Source organism: Vanellus vanellus (assembly GCF_965231255.1).
Source record: "Vanellus vanellus genome assembly, chromosome: 8".
NCBI classification, from domain to species: Eukaryota; Metazoa; Chordata; class Aves; order Charadriiformes; family Charadriidae; genus Vanellus; species Vanellus vanellus.
Genome location: NC_138913.1, coordinates 13,037,320 through 13,056,509, shown reverse-complemented (window position 1 = coordinate 13,056,509; position 19,190 = coordinate 13,037,320).

Below are 19,190 nucleotides of genomic sequence, written 5' to 3'. Positions count from 1 at the left end.
AGTTGCCACCTAATTTTCAGACAAAGATCAGATGCAATTAGCCTCAGATCAACTGGAGACACCTCTGCCCCAAACCACAGCACTTTTCACCCGCCTCGCCATGAGGACGCCCGTTTCCATCAGGACACACGCTGCGGCAGCACACTTGACCCTTCGGTCTCCAAAGGGTATTCTTGGAAGCACACGCAAAACCTGAGCTCACAGCGATGTCATTCCTGTGGCACTGGGGAAGGAATGAGGAAACACCAGCATGGATACTAGGCAGACAGGAGGGAAGACTTAGCCTGCAAGTCTGAATTCATCTCCAAGCAGGGTGCGCGTTCCTGATTGAGAGATACACGCGTGCTTGCTGCCTGGTGGAAGGCATCTAGGAACAGCAGTGGGCCAAGCTTTGTCATTCCCCCATTCTGTAGGTATGTTTGCGTCCAGACAGGAATGCAAGGCACGTACTGGGCCGGCATTACTAAATCACAGATCACTGACAGGGATCAAGTCTGGGCCAGAACCCCGAGGGAATCTTCACTGATGAAAAATACAATTTCCAACAACCTCCCCAACCTTCCCTGAGCGTACGAGAGAGAGTGACTGTCATCAAACCCCACATCCCTGTACACATCGTTGACCTGCATGTGGTTCACCAGATGCTTAGTTTTACCTGGTTATCGGTCCTACCTAATTCCATATCATTTCACTGTTGGCCACAGTCAAGTTTTGGGTAGCTCAGGAAAGTATAAACCTCCTTGCACCCATTTCAGGCTCTGCTCCCTGCTCTGCTCCGTCCACGTCCACCTCCGTCCACTTGGAAGGAATTGTAAAGCTTTATAAAACTGCTAAATCCCAATGCTGAGAAGTGCAGTTGAGCAACGTGACGGTATAGCATACTTAATTTTAAGGACATACTTAAATCCAATTTGAGCCCAGAGAGATTTTAGCTTAGCTTTAAGCATTCTGTTGAACAGGGGTGGATTTAAGGATTGAAGTGTTTTGCTAGACTGGATCTTTAGTTAATGAGGAAAGCGGGTTGCTACTGCCTAGAAGAAAGAACTGCCTGGAGCTCTGTGGCCACAGGCAAGCCATAACTGGCACTACTCCATTTTTCTAATAAATTTTGATGAAATTAACACATAGGATTGGTAAAGAAGTTGACAATTTCATTCAGAATCCTCACTCTCTGGGTCTCAGCGTAGTGGGGGAAAAAAAACAGGTTTATAGTATCTCATCAGAGTGATGTGGTATAATTAAAGCAGAAGTCACTAGACTTTATATTTTACACCATCTGGTATCTTGCACAGTATCTCGCTAGTGCTGACTGTCTCATGTCCAGATTTCAGCATTGAAATTGTGAGTGCTTTGTTCCAGAGGAAGGGAATTGGTCAAATTCTTTAGCAAAGAAGTACCCCAGTCTTTAAAGAAAAATTTGCAGTAACAAATCTTTCGGGGGACATTTTTGCATAGGCTCTGACCTCCCTGTTGAGAATCAAAGCAAACATATTGAATGTACTAAGCAGATGTCTTCTCCTAGTGACAGCAAGAAGAGCAGAGACAGCTGGTTAGAAGAACAACAACAACAAAAACACATCATCATTCCTGCTTTGGCTCCAGAAAATCTTGGACTTGTTGTCAAGGAAGAAAGCTATGTATGTAAGAAGCCAAGAAAGAGACAAATATTATTGAATCTGGTAGCATTTTAGTGAATGTGCTGGAAATAACTTAAGTAGGAAGAAAAACTGGATGCGCTCCATTGTTTATTAAAAGAATGCCTCTTCTTATTTCCACAGGGACCTATAGCCTATATAGTCATTAACACATTTACAAGATGTATATTTTAAATATGTTGCCTCACTCATCAATCCTGTGGGCTCTTCTTCTAAAGTAAACAGAGTTAGAGCACGCAAAAATGTGTACAGCCACATAAATATAATCTCTGCAAGCTAGAAATGCCAACTGTGAATTTCGCATGTAACTCCTTCAATCAGGGGAGATGGGTGTAGTACAGAGACACCTATAGAGATACAAAATATTAGGAAGGGAGGAGAAGAGAAAATTAGATTCCCCCTGGTGAAAAATAAGGGAAATAATTCACAAAAAAAAAAAAAGACACAAAAAAAAGAAACCAAAATTAAAATATGAAGAGCTATTCTGGATGAGAAACAGTCTGAGCTGTGCTGAACAACAGAATGGAGAGGAGTTGTTTGACAAGATTGCAGAATAAGCCAACGACCTTCTGGCCTCCCTGCTCAGAGGTAGTATGCTCTTTCTCTTGATGGTTTTCATCTGAACAGCACTTGAACTCTCTGCTTGGCCCCTGGACATTTCCATTTCCCTGAGCTTTGGGCAGACTTGAGGGAAGAACTACAGGACTGACGGGAGGAGTTTAAGAAATCAAAAGCCACGTAGTTTGGCTAATGCCAAAGACGAGTAACTTGAGGTGGACATTCCAGGAAGACTGGGTAGGCCCAAATCCCGTGGTATAAGATAGTGCCCCGTGCAACAACAAAGATTTGCTGGCTCAGGAGGTGTCTCCCACAGAGTGCTTCAAAATCCCTAGCCATCTCCTACAGAGGTCCTAAATAGTTTAAAGCCTCAAAGAAGCAAGAGTCTAAGATGGTACGAGGGATGAGAATTGCGGGGTGTGACCAATCTGACAGACCAGTTTGTAAACAGAGGACAATGAAGTCAAAAGGAGAGGACATGGCTGCTGGGTGTCCAGTTCTTGGCTGCCAGCTTTGCCCATTCTCAGCTGTGTGATTAGGCAGTCTGTGTACCGTAATTTTCTTTGTGGGAAACTGGGGTTAAGTCTCCTGCTCTGCAACAGAGCAGATGTGGGACCTTGGGAAAGTTGCAGATTGAGCTAAGCTGGAAACAGCTTCCACCATTTGCCAATATCTTGGAGAGTCTGGAAGCTTTCCCATCTCTACTGTGACAAAAACAGGACTTCTCAACATTTTTGGAGGACTTTCCTCCCTTGTAATAAAGGACAAAAAGCACGCAATGAAAAACAAATCACAGTGCCAGAACCGACTGAGGATCACGGCACTGTTTTGCCTGCTTTAATTCTCCACCTCTCCAGCCTCAGCTCCAAAACCTGACCTGCAGTCTCCCAGCCACCCCAGGAATGACCATGTCACAATGGAAGACCATTTTGGCTAGAAATTCCATGCCCATTCCAAAAAGACGTTTCCTAGAGTGTCTTGCTGAAATGGATACACTCCCACACACACAACATGAAAGGAATCATGTCTGACAAATAAACATTTTCTAATGAGAAACATTTATCCAACATATTCCTCCTCAGTGACTCTGGAGCTTTATGCCTCAGTGCACCATCTATAAAAAGAGACAACAGCCCTTCCCAGCCTCTGGGAGAACACACCGGGGAAATAAAGTGATGGACTCGCTGCCACCATTAGTTACCCTAAGAACTCTGTATACATTATAGCACATAAATATAGACTGAATCGAGAATTTTTATAGGCCCGTTATAACCCACGTGTTTGACCGTGACCAACAGCGTCTCCACCCACGGGCCGCTCCATCCTTCTGTGGGGCACAGGGGCAACGCAGGGCACCCCAGCAGCCCTGGGCTCGGCCATCCCCACATGCACATTTCCTCACACCATCGACAATTTGGATCGCCGAGGAGCCAGTCCAGCCCCGCTGCCAGTGAGGTGACAGATCCCTGGCACTGCAGCTGGGTTGGAGCTGCTCATGAGCTGCTTGCGGCTGGAGAGGAATGTCTGCAGAGAGCTAAACCAGATTGCTCATAGATCTCTTCCAAATCGCTCGCCTCTAGTCTAGCGGACAATTTGAGAGTCAACGTGCATTGGGAGCGTCATCTTCCCCTACCTTCAGGATAATAACCTGAGAACATTGAGTTTGTGCACAGCTATTACGAGATGGCTGCACTGGAGAAACCTCAGGATCTCACTGGTGCCTTGGCAAGTGCCTAAGATGTCAGAGCCACTTACGTGTATCCTTTCCCCTCTTGCAGGACACATCTACTTCAATTACTTGTATAGACCCACCACAGCCACCACAGCTGTAGGAGCACAGTAATGGTCCAAGCAAGGGCTGGCACTCCAGACTGAGCTTTTGAGTGTGAAGCGATTTTACAAATACCTGTTCTGCACAGAGCTTTTAGAAAGGGTCGAATGGCTTCAAAACTTCAGGAAAGCTGACAGTTTGGCGTCACTTGTATTTTTCAAGCCCACACCTACCACAGGGGAAAAATATTTTCAGTTGATATTTGCATTATCTTGCCTATGTTTCAGCCACATGGTTCCAGCATTTGCAGAACTTCTGGAGGCCCATCTCACGTGTTCAACATCTCACCCTTCCTGAGCGTAGGCTGAAAAATGCCACTTTTCTCCACTATTAAATCAAAAGGTGGCTACACCCATGTGTCAGCTGTTTACCACCCTCTGTTCCCTCCCTTTGGGCAGCTGACCAAGGATAATGACCTGTATCCTTGAAGTATTTGTTTTATTTAGCATTACAGAGAAGGAGGGTTTAAGGAAACCAGCAACCTAAGAATATAACCGTTCCCACCCTATCTTATTACAATCAGAGAGATCAGCTTGCGTCTCTTCTTGTGGGAACATAGCAGAACCAGCCAGCTCAATTCTTTGAATGTCCAAATCTTCATCTAGGCTCTCTCTCCTGCTCTGCCTTTTTCACAGAATTATACAACGGTTGGAGTTGGAAGGGGCCTTAAAGATCATCTAGTTCCAGCTCCCCTGCCATGGGCAGGGGCACCTTCCACTAGACCAGGTTGCTCAAAGCCCCATTCAACCTGGCCTTGAACACCTCCAGGGATGGGGCAGCCACAACTTCTCTGGGAAACCTGGGCCAGTGTCTCACCACCTTCACAGTAAAGAATTGCTTCCTAATATCTAATCTAAATCTTCCCTCTCAGTTTAAAACCGTTAGCCCTCATCCTATCACTACACTCCCTGATAAAGAGTCCCTCTCCATCCTTCCTGTAGGCCCCCTTTAAGTACTGGAAGGCTGCTATAAGGTCACACCGGAGCCTTCTCTTCTCCAGGCTGAACAACCCCAACTCTCTCAGCCTGTCTTCATAGGAGAGGTGCTCCAGCCCTCTGATCATTTTTGTGGCCCTCCTTGGGACCCGCTCCAACAGGTCCAAGTCCTTCTTATGTTGGGGGCTCCAGAGCTGGACACAGGACTCCAGGTGGGGTGTCACCATAGCAGAGTAGAGGGGCAGAATCACCTCCCTCGACCTGCTGGCCACATTTCTTTATACACGATTCAGGATGCAGTTAGCTTTCTGAGCTGTGAGTGCACCTTGCCACCTCATGTTGAGCTTCTCATCAACCAACACCCCCAAGTCCTCCTCTAGGCTGCTCTTAATCCATTCTCCATCCAGCTTGCACCTGTGCTTGGGATTGTTCTGACCTAGATGCAGAAGCTTCCACTTGGCCTTGTTGAACTTCATGAGGTTCGCACGGGCCCACCTCTGAAGCCTGTCAAGATCTCTCTGGATGGCATTCCTTTCCTCCAGTGAGTCATCCACACCACACCACACCACACCACACCACACCACACCACACCACACCACACCACACCACAGAGCTTGGTGTTGTCGCCCAGCTTGCTGAGGGTGTACTCAATCCCACTGTCCATGTCGCTGACAAAGATGTTAAACAGCACCAGTCCCAGTACTGACCCCTGAGGAATGCCACTCGTCACTGGTCACCGCTTGTCCTAAGCAGACTGGTTCCAGTGCCTTCCATTTAAGACCTTTCACGCATTCTTTACCTTCAGGGAGGAACAAGCAGCTACTTGGCCTTGTTTTAGCCACATCAGCACCACTCAGGAGATGCCTAGATGAGGTGGCCACTCTGGACACGTGGAAGCAAGGTGCTGACGGAGGAGCTGAATGTCACAAGGAAGCGTTTGAAAGCACTGGGACTCTGTCACAGCCACCCAGAGCGTTGCACCAGTTGACACTGTTGGTGTTGAACACCAACTGCAAGCTCTGCAGAAGGAGCCGGGACTGGCACACGCCCTGCGTCAAGCCTCACCCCACGATGAGACAGGCAGGCAAACTAGAAATATAGGGCCCTGGCCCCTTCCTGTGATTAGATCATTATAATGGGTAAATATTTTCCTAGATAGAGAGCCAAGATAAAGGACTCCTGATGTCTGAAATGGAGTTTGAACAAGACTCAGAAGGACTATCCCTACATCGTAGTTCTTTGTATTATGCTTTTACCAAATGAATGCCTTTTCCCCCGAGATAGGAAATTAAATGGGAACTTCTTAATAGCTAAAAATGAAGATGCAGATCTCACAGAATAACTTTTTCACTGAATAGCAAGAACAACATAAGAACTGCAGCTAAGTTTTAATCTACAGTCAAACTGTTCACCAGTAAATATTTAGTAACAGGTACCAAGGGTTAATTCCTGGAGGACATTACAGCTCTACACTATCCAGTCTAAATATTTACTGAGGAGTAGAGAAAAGTGTCTGACCAGTAGAGGCAGAGTCCCAGAGATTGTCTTAGTGAAGTCTCTTTAATGGCAACCTGTTGCTGCACAGAAAAATGATTGTGATATTTTTTTTTAATATATAAATGAAAATCAGTGTTCTCATGCTGTAGAAAAAAGTGATAAATCATTCCCTATTCCTCTTCTCTGCATTATTCATGATTGTCCGACCTCTGCTCTATCCTCTCCCTTGGTGTTCCACTCTCACCCTGAGCTTTCTCAGGGTTTGTATCAGAGAAGCTGGTTTGTAAGGCTGTCTTTGAGGAACAAGTCTGACTTAAATCTCACATAATATCCAAGAATGTTCTCTGGTATTTGACCTCTTCGTGGCTGAAACAATATTCTTCAGACACGATAACCTTGGGGTTTCAAAGCTGTAACCAGCACCTGCGGAGTTTTCAAACAAATAGGCTCAGCGTTCCTTGATGCACTCTTCGTTACTGCTCCCACGTTTGATTGCTTTGTAATTATATTTGTAAAAGGTGTGATGGGGTTACACAAGCGGGGAAAAAAAAAAAGAAGTTTTAAAAAAAATCACGTTTCAGAAAAGGAGGGGATTTATGGGAGCTGCAAGACAAAGAAAAACCCACCTTTCTTTCTTTCTTCATTGTTGTCTTTGGAAGGCAGCCACCGAAGTTTCCTTGTCAGTAATACAGGGATTTGTAAATAGAACAAAGAGCTTCCTCGCGCCGAGGCTCATTATACAACGCCAGCGCGGTCACGGTGCGTCTTCGCAGGCAGTTCCCTTGAACTTTGCATCTCGCTCCTCCTGAGAACAGTCCTGCATGCCAGCTCGAACAGATGTGGTTTCCTTTAGGAAAGGTTCTCTGTTAGGGTCATTCTGACTTCCCTTTCAGAGCTTTCCAGCCTCATGTGCTCTTTGCTCAAGGGATTACCGCGGTGGCCACCGACTCCGTGTGCTACTGTTAAGCTTCTCCTCACCTGCTGGCTGAGCTGAATGAACGCTGAAATCTCTGTTCCACAGAAAAATAAGACATTTCACGTTTTCCTCAATCAAACCGGAAAGTTGCAATTTCCTTTGAACCCAAATTCTGAGAAACGTCATTTCAGAAAAAGCAAAATGGCCTCACTGCAGCCTTTTGTTTGGGTGTTACTAAGCAGGATTTATGGGCGACTTAAGCTACCTTAAAATGCGTCACCTTCCAAGGGATCCCAAATGCACCCAGGCAGCACCCACCGTTCCCGAAGACACCCAGGGAGCCGCGAGGTCTGCCAAGGATGCTCTGCAGAGAGATGGAGCGAGGAAACACGTCTGGAGATGGGACGCTGAGCCACATACGGTTTTGTCTCACTAGTACTTATTCTAGTATTGTCGCTGCTTTGATTCCACCAGTGCATTTGCACATTTCGAGCTTACAGGCATTTAAATTCTTATTTTTCAGCCTCACTCAAAGCAAAGGCTTTTACTATATTTCACCGAGGATATAACTCAGAGACAATAGGTTGTACAAGCCTTGCATGATACTACCAACATATCAAGGGCAAATCAAATGACTCTAATTTAAAAGAACGCGGCTTTAAGAACTTTTAATTAAACCGGGGCACAAGGCTGTGCAGACCCTCTTATTTAAGTATCAATAGAGCTGTTTCTTCAGCTCTTGTTGGTTAGAACTTTTTTTTAAATGAACAAGAATAAGACGTTCTACAGCTGATAAAGAGCATCAAATGCAAAAGTTCACACTGGTTGAACTAAGCTGAGATAAGCTTGTGTGTAGGCAGCTCTGAAGCAGCAACAATGTAGCAGGAAAAACAGCCCTACCCTGTGAACAAATGAGAAAAACAAAACAAAGAAAACAATGGAGGAAAAGCTGCTGCTACCTGGCCTTCATGGGGGGGGGGGCGGGGAAAGAAAAAAAGGGAAAAAAGGGAGGGAGGAAAGAAACAGAAACATACTTCAAGACCAAAATCTCATCAGACTCAAAATCAGCGTAACTAACTCCCACATTGCAACAGTTTGCAGGTCTAATAGACACAAATCTGTTCCTTCACCCGAAAACCAAACACAAAAGTCACGGAAACCCATCATGCCAATGCTGTGGCTGCTTTCCGGAGCAGAATCTCTTTAAATGTCAATGTTCCCTTTGTTCTGTGCACCCTTTATAATGAGTCTATCATCTGTTTGGTAAAAGATCCAATGAAATATGTAATAAGGTTATCTCAACATCTCTCTCTATTGTAAAGCCATATCTCCTCTTCCACTCATTAATTATTGTCTTCCATTTCCTGTGTCAGGTCTAAATTAGAAAATAGGGCCTCAAAACTTACAAGCTTAACAACTTACCATATATCAGCTGAGCTGTGGTAACTCTCCATGTACTCCCTCTTTGCCCGTAATAAACAAACCCGGTGTGACTTTGGGGCGCGTAGGTTTGCAGCCTATGCAATTTAGCTTAACCTCCTGTTATTGTCAGCTGAGCTGACAGCGGTAGTTACCATGGCTCAACTGATTTTCGGTGCTCATATTGCAAGACTTTGCCTTAAAATCTTGGGAGCAGAGCTCTAGCGTTATAACTATCTGGAAAGCTACAATGATTTATGTGCTGTCAAAGTACACTAAAAGAAAAAAAAAAAAAAAGAAAAAGAAAAGCGGCACAATTACATGATTATTGGCCAATGCCCCTTGGTTTGCAGTTTTTCAAGCATGAACTGCTCAAACTTCGGATCAAGAAGTGAAGCAATCTGTTTCTGAAGTGCAAACAAGGAAAAGTTAGATGAGTCTTCTAGCAATTTCAGGCAAATATATCACAGAAGCAGCACGCTTAGCCTTTTTACTGTGCATCTGTCTGAGGTTTCCAGTAAGATTTCCCTGATATATAGTAAGAGTCAAAACTCTAATCTGTTTTAACTCTTTTTTATTGTCTCTGCGGCACTAACTTTGAAAAATGGCCTTGTCCCCAAAGAACTGCACACAGTCCATGTAGGGAAGCTGTTAAAATAAATGCATTACATAAAAATATTGCGGACGAACTCAGCTCTGAGGGTTTGGGAGCTACAACATACAGATATAAACCAGAACAGCTGAAGTATGAGCGGAGGTCATACTCCAGGAGAGGAGAAGGGAAGTGCCCTGTCGGGCAGTTGTTGCACATGGTCTCTGAAATCAACAATTCCCGCTCTTCTTTCTCAGGTCTGCAGTGTTTTAATAAATGACTCTCCCCATGTTAATGTCCTCCTGCCTTCCTCCTCGCTGACCTCAATACACGCCGAGCTGATTCATAAAATTCTTCTTTCGCTGTATTTGAGTGCTTTCTGGAGACCTTATTTGTGCTGTTCTGCCTGTGAGACATCTGGCTGATTTACAGAGACTAAGACAGAGCCGAGCGCTGCCTTGGCTGCCCTACCTGAATATTGTATTACCTACACACCGTGTTCCTATCTCCGCCCATGCCGTGGTCTGATTTTAGATAGTCTGTATGTTGTTTCAAAGAAGAAAGCATACTTTCTGCCTCTCACAAGAGCTTCTGAGATCCTCAGGAGCAAAAAATGCGCTTTTCCACCTGTCTTCCTTGCAGAGCAGCTATACCTGTCTAGACACTGATTGTGGAAATTCAGACAAGGAATAATGTGCGAATGAGAACATGATTCAGTAGTGGGGAAAACCAGGCAAATACCAGGTGTCTCAAAGGTTGAATCACAAACAAGACAGCAAAAAGATCTAAGAACGCAGTAGGTGATGGCGGAGCTCAGCTTGGGGTTCAACTGTTTATTCCAGCAGGATATGCAGATTCCACCCTCATGACATCACTGCATCATCTCGCCTCATCAGTGCCTCGTGACACAACCCCTCTCTGTAGCGCTGCGTCAGCATCGTTGTGCGATCTCCTCTTGCCCATGCAAGATGAAGAGAAAGTCTGTCCATAATGGTAGAAAGCTTTGACTGATCTCTCAAGAGGTCCTCAAAGGGATTAAATAACTCATAGTTGTCTCATGAACACTCCTCCCAAGAAATAACATGGGCTCAGAAAATTTTTCTGTGAAGTGACACAGCACTGGGCTATGGAGGAGCTCCCACAGCCGATGGAAGAGTAAGTGATACTGTGGGTTGAAACGAAGGACCAAGGAACACCTGCATTTAGCTCCTGGAGCTCCAAAAGAAGTTGCAAAGTACATTTTCTCTGTAACCAATAGGTACTGCTGGTTCGTCCTGCCGTGCTCTTCTAGAGGCCTGGAGATGAGGGAAGACTTCTTAAAGCATCACCCTCAGCATGGAGTACTAACCCTCTGCTCCCCCAAGCAAACAAAAGCTGTTTGCTATTTTGGCAAAAAACAAATGGAAAGAATCTAAAATATTCATACAGGGGTCAACCTACAAGAGGCAACGTAAAGAGCAGCTTTATGTTAGAGGGAGCCCAGCCACACGAAGATTAAAATACTGGGACACTACCCCGACTCTGGTCTTAGACAATCCCTGGGGTTTGAAACGCAACCCGAAAAATGTACCATGCTGTGATTCTGTGCAACGGGGCCAGGAGGAAGAGCTCTTCCTGGAAACACCAGGTCCAGAGGCCCAGGAGGCTCATGTCATGTTTGCACGTAGTAGTCCCTTTTGTTGGAGGATTTAGGTCACAAGAGCGTAGGGAAGGCAGCTCTGAATCACCTGGCTCTTGCACGTGTTGCCTACACATTGTGCAAAGGTTTCTGAACTCAGCCTCCTTTCAAGACACACCCTTTGTTTGTTACTTTCTCTTAGGGCTTTTTCGCAACCCCATCCACTGCCAACATAAACAAGGTTGCAACATCTTCCTCCAACCTCTCTTGCTCTGCTGTGCTCTAAATGTCAACCAGCAACACAGCGCTGTTCGCTTGCTTAATTGGGCAGAATACCTGCCGTCGCAACCCTGCGTCGTGACTCCCTTTGGGAGAAAGTTTCTTGGGAACGGTAAGTGACAGAGCCTGCAAGTCGGTCTTAGTCACGTTGATACCAGATCACAATAGTCTTGTGCAGGTGGGACATGCAGTTGGCTTTGCTGAGTAGCCATCAAGCATCTGTACGGCACCGGGGAAGGTCAGGAAGAGTAATTGTCAGGGATCACAATGTTTAGTAGACATTATTTCTGCAATTTCTACTTCGACGTGCACCCTCTGCAGCACGTAGCACGTGCATCGAGCGCAGGGGAGAGAAGATGCTGACATGTGGATGGCTTTTATCAGCACACGTGAAACAATTGTGGGACCTTGTTCCATTCCTGATAATGAGGATAACTAGAGTAGACCCCTTCTCACTGAAGAGATGCCACAACAAACACTCCGTGAGCATTGTCTGTAAGCAGGTGGGAGACAACGGTGAGCCTGGAGACCCTCTTAATTTCCAAATCTTGTCCATGCTAGGCAGGAGATGTGTAATGTGCTGAACAGAGGATATCTAGTAAGTCCAGGAAAACGGAGGGTTGCGTGATGCCTACACTCAGCCACTACACACAGCCATTGCAGCTGAGATTTGTACCGCTGCCCCAGGACTCCCCGCGTACGGCGCGTAATAGATGTTTGCATCTGTCCACGTTTCTGGCATGGCCTCCTGGTTGCTCAGATGGAGCTGTTCTGCGCGTGGGATGGGACAACATCCTGTTATGCTCTTACCCGATGGGCGCACTCACCGTGCTGGACTGTCATTAGCCACTGAGCCTCTGCCCAGCCTGGCATGCCAGAAGCCAGGCTGTGGGCGGTGCTGCTCACCGGCTGGAGGCGGTTGCTTTTATCAGCAACCTTGATCACGGGGATTTTCTCTTACTTCATTCTCTAGCTTCCTTCAGCCTTGGATTTGCATGAGATCCTGGGTTAGGACTAATCTGATCCCGGGGTGAGAACATTGCATCAGGCCCAGAGAATCCTCCATCCCAAACTGTCTCTTGACTGGATGTGTTGTCACTGGAACCAGAACCGTGCAGAGTTTTCCTTGGTAATAGGAGGTGCCTTGCTTTGTATCTCATTTGAACTCCTGTGCTATGTGCAGGATCGCAGTGGCAACTCCCAGTCAAGTCTCTATTTGTTTACAACCCTTGTTGCCCCAGTAGCCAGGTGCTTTCCATGTTCTCTCCAGGCTGCTGAAATGAGGAGCATGTCCAGCCTCCAGGTCTTGCCAACAGCTATTGACTAGTAAGAGCACATTGTCCTTGGTGACAGAAGGTAGCATCTTGCTTCATCTATGCATTCCCCGGCAGGCAGCAGCAGCAGAGAAATAGAGACGTCTCACTGCATCGGTAAAAGAATGAATTCAAGTCTCTCTCTGGTCACGCTGGTTGTAAATAAGTACATGGTCATTCAGTCTGAGGAGTTAAAGGTAAAGGGGCCGCAATAGCAGCCATGACACCTTCTGAGGGGTTGTTCATTATGGGCATGTGTCCGATTGGCTTTTCTACGTCCCACTGGATTAAATCCATCTACGTGCTTGGGGAAGTGGGGGTGATCATCTGGGCAGGGTTCAGGACTACTCTTAAGGTTTCTGGGTAAAGTGGCAGGGCAGAGCCAAGGCTGAGCAGTGCCTGGTATCTGATATAGCAACCAACATCTATCCTGTTCACCTTTCTGTCACCACTGTATGGCCAAGAAAACAGCCTGAACTCTTTCCTTGTGTCTTTCCTCTAAGTGCCAGTTTCACTTACTTCAGGAACAATTTGGCATCCTGACCTGGAGCTGTTTTTATAAAGTATAGACAGAGGCACGTACTATTGCAGGATGTAATATGAACGTGAGGTTGCGAATGACACGGGGGTACAGCCTGCCCCATGGCCCCAAATCCCTCAAGACAGCGCTGATCTACTGTAATGCATCAATTATCTTGCTGCAATATAAAAAGATATACTTCCTGCTAAATAGGCATGCTCTGCTTGCCAACTATATACCATCTAGATCTGTCTCTGTCATTGCAGTATCCAGCACCTGGCAAGCCAAATACTAACCAACTCTGAAACTGAAGACAGAAAAATGACCAGTGGCATAGCGCTGATTGGGTAAGAGTTGCTTCTACAGCCAAGGAAATCGTCCATCCACTCCCATGGACCATCCTCTGGCTCACAGCTGGTCCAAATGGGTACATCCTTGACAGTTCAATCATCGCTATCCCATCTGCTGGAAATGTCACTTCAGACACTATAGTATACTCAGGCTCAGTTGAGATGTCACATGAAACGAAATGTGCAATTGTAATGATGGGCGAAAACTCCAGCGCTTTGTTTTGTATCAGCAAAGCTCAAAAGCCAAGAGTTCCTGCTCAGAGCATCCAAGAAGTAAAATACCCTGTACTTTGCCCAGTTACAAGCATGAGGCTTTGCCTCACAGGAAAATGTCCATTCCCCAACACCATATTTACTGGAATGACAGGAAAAGAGAAAAAAAACCCTGCAGATTTTTTTTTTTTTTAAACTTCACCTTTTAAGACCAGAAATCTTGTGATCGTGGTAGCTTTCCCGCTTTGCTACTAAGAGTAGCTTTCTGTATATGATTTCAGTAGGGATTTTACTCCATTGAGAAGTTTTCTCTTTTGTTTGGGGAAGTTTTTGTCCTGATGACAATTTTGGGTCATGCCAAACCTCCACGTGAACACCTCAGTTACACAGCTGCAGCCCCACCTTTCTCCGAAGAAACATCGAGAGCATTCCTCCCCCTCACAGACAAAGAGAGCGAGCTCTCTGCCCAGAACAACAGAGGAGCCTGGCTTTCCTGGTAGCAAATACCTATTTATGTAATCACCCAAAGGAGAAGACATGCTGGTGACAAGTCTTTTCCTTTTTTTGTTCTTTCCATGGATAAGGGCATTGTTTCCTACCCAAATTCTGATTCCCTACCAGTCAGGGTGGTTTTTTTTTTTTTCTTTTTTCTTTTCTGAAAGAGGCAGCGCCACGCGAAGGATGTTAAACTCCTGTCGAACCCAGCTGATGGTGGTAGGATGGCATTTTGCTGTTCCTTCTTCTGCGAAGCTGGTTCCATGGAGTTGCATCCCGAGTTGTCGGCAGTATGTGGCGTTACGGCTTCGCGGCGTTGCGTACACTGAGTTTGCTCAGCGTAGCGAGCCTGCCCCGCACTGCACAGTCTCGTACCGCTGAGCAAATGAAGTAAATTAAGAAAAGAGTTGGACAGTTAGTTTGGCAGCTGCAGTGAAATGACGGTATAGGATGATAAATAAATAAACATAAAGAATATTTATCAGCGCCTTCCCTCTGAGAATCAGACTAACAGTAATTCAACTTTTCTAAACCCCATTTATAAAGTCGTCTACGTATAGGTAAACTGAGTCACGGGGATTTTTGTGTTGGCACAAACAGAAGACAAAGCCACGACTCCCAACTCTCATTCCTTACTTCAGACTCCGAGCTGCCAACCTTCCCGCTCCATGAGGACAAAAAAAGAAGTTGGCTCCAGAAAATATAGCCGGTGTTTACATTTTATTGAACCACTAGACATTGCTGTTGGCCACAACATGACAACAGTGCAGCAAAGAGAGCCTTTCATTCGCCTGTGCTTGGCAGAAAGTGTCGTTCTTTGGTTACTCAGCTGAAGTTGACAAGTTGCCCAGTATTTTTATTATCAAGTTGTCAGCTCAATCTCACTACTGCCCTCTTAATTTATTATTTTGCATTTCAAAATCACAGGTGTGACTCATTGCACAGCCAGAGGTTATAATGAAGTATCCCACTCATCTTTTAGCTCACCCTTTGTTCAAGACAATGCAGATTGCAGAAGGTTTCTGAGGAGGTAAGAGGATTGCAAAAGAGCCGAAGACTCCTCTTTTATCTAACCAACATGTGGGCAGTGAAACTACCCGATATGAAACCAGTTGGGTGCAAAGGTGGGCATGGAGGTTCATTTGTCATTATGGTGAGGGTTGAAACTGGGAAGATAGAGCAGCTGTAATTGAAGGTAGGCACCCAAACTTAAATCAACTCGCCCTGAGGACGAGGCCAAAGAGGGAATCCTAGGATAATGTGCGTCTCTCAAGATTTCCTCTACGCTTTAGTTTCCAACAGGACAGAAGATGAAAACCGAGCGGCCAGTTCCTTTTCAACTAAAAAGTCTTACTGCTTGTGTCTTATTATTTAAATTGGCAAGTGACCCTAAGTGCAAGGTTTTGAGGTATTTGTTCTGCTGGCATTGTGCAAATAGGAATCTTCTTGCATTAGAGGTTTTGAAATATAAAAATATGTTTCTTAGCTTAAAATGATGCATCATCTATGTTTCTCCGAGGAGCATCTGAGACGGGGTGCTGGGGAAAAGGAAGATGGAGCACAGTTCTATTGGAAAGAGTGTCTTGCTGCTGACTATGAAAACGATGTGGAAATCATGGGATGAATTAAGGATTGGGAAATTGATGGGAATGCTTCCTGTTATCAACAGCTCATGCTAAGTAGAGGAAGAGACCCTTTTATCCCGGAAGAAGAGTATCCAAATCCAGTGCTATTCTGAACCAATGTGCTCTTTTAATTGGCTTCTACACGCAGCTGGCCCCGCAGCAGAGATGCTGGATTTAGGCTACAAGAAAGCAAACTGCATAAACTTGAGAAGATATAAACAGAATTTGTTTCCAACAGGAGGAGCTTCCAAAGTCACCCTACACAGTGTCCTGGCAAGTCTTATCTCTGTTCGCAGGGGGGAAGATGCCTTTCCTGCGGCCAGCCGTGGTACCCTGGCGCAGTGACAGGCAGGGGCAGAGCTATTGGGACAGTCGGGTTTTTTTAAAGCTGCAACATGGAGCTGTGGCAATGCCAAAAGTGCACCCAGCCTGCTCTATCTCACTGCAGAAGGCGAGGGGGGGGGGCAGACTGTGACTCAAAGGCTGTCCAGTGGCAAGGGAGAAAATTACACCAAAAGCACTTGTTCGGCTCTGCCATACCCAATTTCTGTCAAGCATAGAATAATAGCTATCCAGCGAGCTGGGACATGCTTCACCAGCATCAATAGAGTTGTGCTTCAGAGCATCCCTCGAGGTAGCAGAGAATTATCCCCATTTTACAAATGAGGTAACTCAGGCACAGGGATTAAAGCCAAGATGTTCCAACCTGGCTGCCTACTGCTAGGTACCTACACCCATATTTACGCAACTCGTGGCCTGATTTTCAGAAGGGCAGGGCAATGAAAATTTTGGCCTGAGGGTTTTGTTCACACACAGTTTACTGGTAACAACGCCCAGGATGGAAGCCTGGTCTCTGCTACTTGTCTTACACCTTAACCACTAAAAACATCCTTTCTGCCACTAGCCAACAGTTGGCAAAGGTTCCTGCTGTCCCCATTCACCACGCAGGAGCTCAGAATGAGCAATGCAGACTGGCTGCCTACGTGCTCACAGTTAGAGACTTTTAAAGAGCAGCAGCAGGAGTAAAACTGGTGCAGTTTCTTTGCTTCCCTCAAAGCTCTTCAGATCCCAGACAGCTTTGCTTGACTTGCAGTGCTTTGCTAAGCCAGCAAATCTGCTGCGCAAACCTCTGTTCTTCCACATGTCCCCACAGTATGTCTTGCCCAAGGCACCTCAACTGGCAGAGCACGGGTCATGTGCAGAACCAGTAACAGACCAGTAGGAGAAGGGGGAAAACCAGCCATGTGGATATCTGCACTGCTCAAAAACACAAGCACCAACAGGAGTGAGTTATAATCACAGAATCATAAAATAGTTTGAGTTGGAAGGGACCTTTAAAGGCCACCTAGTCCAACCCCCCTGCAATGAGCAGGGACATCTTCAACTAGATCAGATTGCTCAGAGCCCTGTCCAACCTGATCTTGAATGTTTCCAGGGATGGGGCATCTACCACCTTTCTGGGCAACCTGTTCCAGTGTTTCACCACCCTCATTGTAAACAATTTCTTCCTTATATCTAGTCTAAATCTACCTCTTGTAGTTTAAAACCATTACCCCTTGTCCTGCTAGAAAGTTTGTCCCCATCTTTCTTATAAGTCCCCTTTAAGTACTGGAAGGCCACAATAAGGTCTCCCTGGAGGCTTCTCTTCTCCAGGCAGAACGACCACAACTCTCCCAGCCTTTCTTCATAGGAGAGGTGTTCCATCCCTCTGATCATTTTTGTGGCCCTCCTCTGGACGTGCTCCAACAGGTCCATGTCCTTCTTATGTTGGGGGCTCCAGAGCTGGACACAGTACTCCAGGTGAGGTCTCAAAAAAGCAGAGTAGAGGGGCAGAATCACCTCTTTCGACCTGCTGGCCACACTTCCTTATATGTGGTCCAGGACGCAGTTAGCTTTCTGAGCTGTGAGCGCACATTTTCAGCTCATGTCCAGCTTTTCACCCACCAGTACCCCCAAGTCCTTCTCAGCAGGGCTGCTCTCAATCCCTTCATCCCCCAGTCTGTATTCGTACCAGGCGTTGCCCCGACCTAGGTGCAGGACCTTGCACTTGGCCTTGTTCAACATCATGAAGTTCACATGGGCCTACTTCTGGAGCTTGTCCAGGTCCCTCTGGATGGCAACCCTTCCCTCAAGCATGTCAAAATCCCAGTGCTCCTTCACCTCTCTCCTGCACTCTTATTCTGGGCATTAACTGAGCCATACCAACAAGTAGCAAAATCCAGGAGGCAGAGCACTTGCTGGCTGGTTATAACGGAACATTGCAAGTGCCCCTGTGAAAGTCATCTGTGCCAGGGGCTAATGTGATGCTTGTCTTAGCTCGTTAAAGAGCTGTCTTGACACGTGGGCTTGAAAAATAATGCTGGTGGTTGGTTGCTACCTGAGGGAAGGAAGACAAAGGATCTCGACTGTCTCTGTGCAACAGTCACCGATCAGGTCACCTCAAGCCTGACCTGTAATACCAAGTGCATGCTGCAAATCCACTGCCGTCAGCCCCTGTGCCTTGTCTCATCTGCCACGGAGTCCCAGCCACCCCTGACCTCTTCTTTCCCTTCCCTGAGGCCATGCCATGCACATGGGGCTCCGGCTCAGCTGCTCTGTAGCATCCCCGCACCCAGAGGAAGGATGGGCCAGAGGAGTCAACGACCTTCAGCAAAGGTTAAGGCTGGAAAAGAAGGAAGTGTCAGCTCAATCAGGTCAGCTCAGTCAGCCAGCTGCTTCAGTAATCCCTCTGCCCCAGGTCCCCACACTGTTCTGTGCGCCTGTGGGCTGGATGCTGCTGTACAAGCAGCATCCCCTTCACCCTGTCCCCATGGTACTGCCAGCCTGCAGCATCCAGGGAGGGAGATGGGGAAAAGGGCTAAGGAAGAAGCAGTAGATCATGAGAACCTCCTGTTTCCAGCCCTCCGCTGTTCAGTGCTTGTTGGGAATATGGAGTTTGAGATTGACCTTACTCCTACTGAAGTTCAGAAGCCCAGACCTGGCACCCCCTGGTTTCTTCAGAAGGCGGCTGAGGGCCAGATCTGAGCCAATTTTTGTACTCCAGCTCAGCTCCATATTCCCCACAAACACAGAAGTTTTCGGAAGTGGGTTGTGAAATTACCCCAGTTCCTTCTACCCAGGTCTGGGGTGCCTGTTGTGGAATGGAAGCAACTGAGTCTTGCCAATCTGTGAGCAACCAGGAGGAAGCCAGGGAACACATGCCTCCTATTCGATAAAAGTTGGTGCTGCACTTTATACGGCAGCCAGTGCATTATTCCACCGTGAAAACAAACCCTATTCTTCTCTGCCAGATAAACACACTTGATCCTATAAAGAGCAGCATTTCTGACTGTTCAGCAGCAGCCAAATTCACGATGGGAAAAATAACAGGTGTT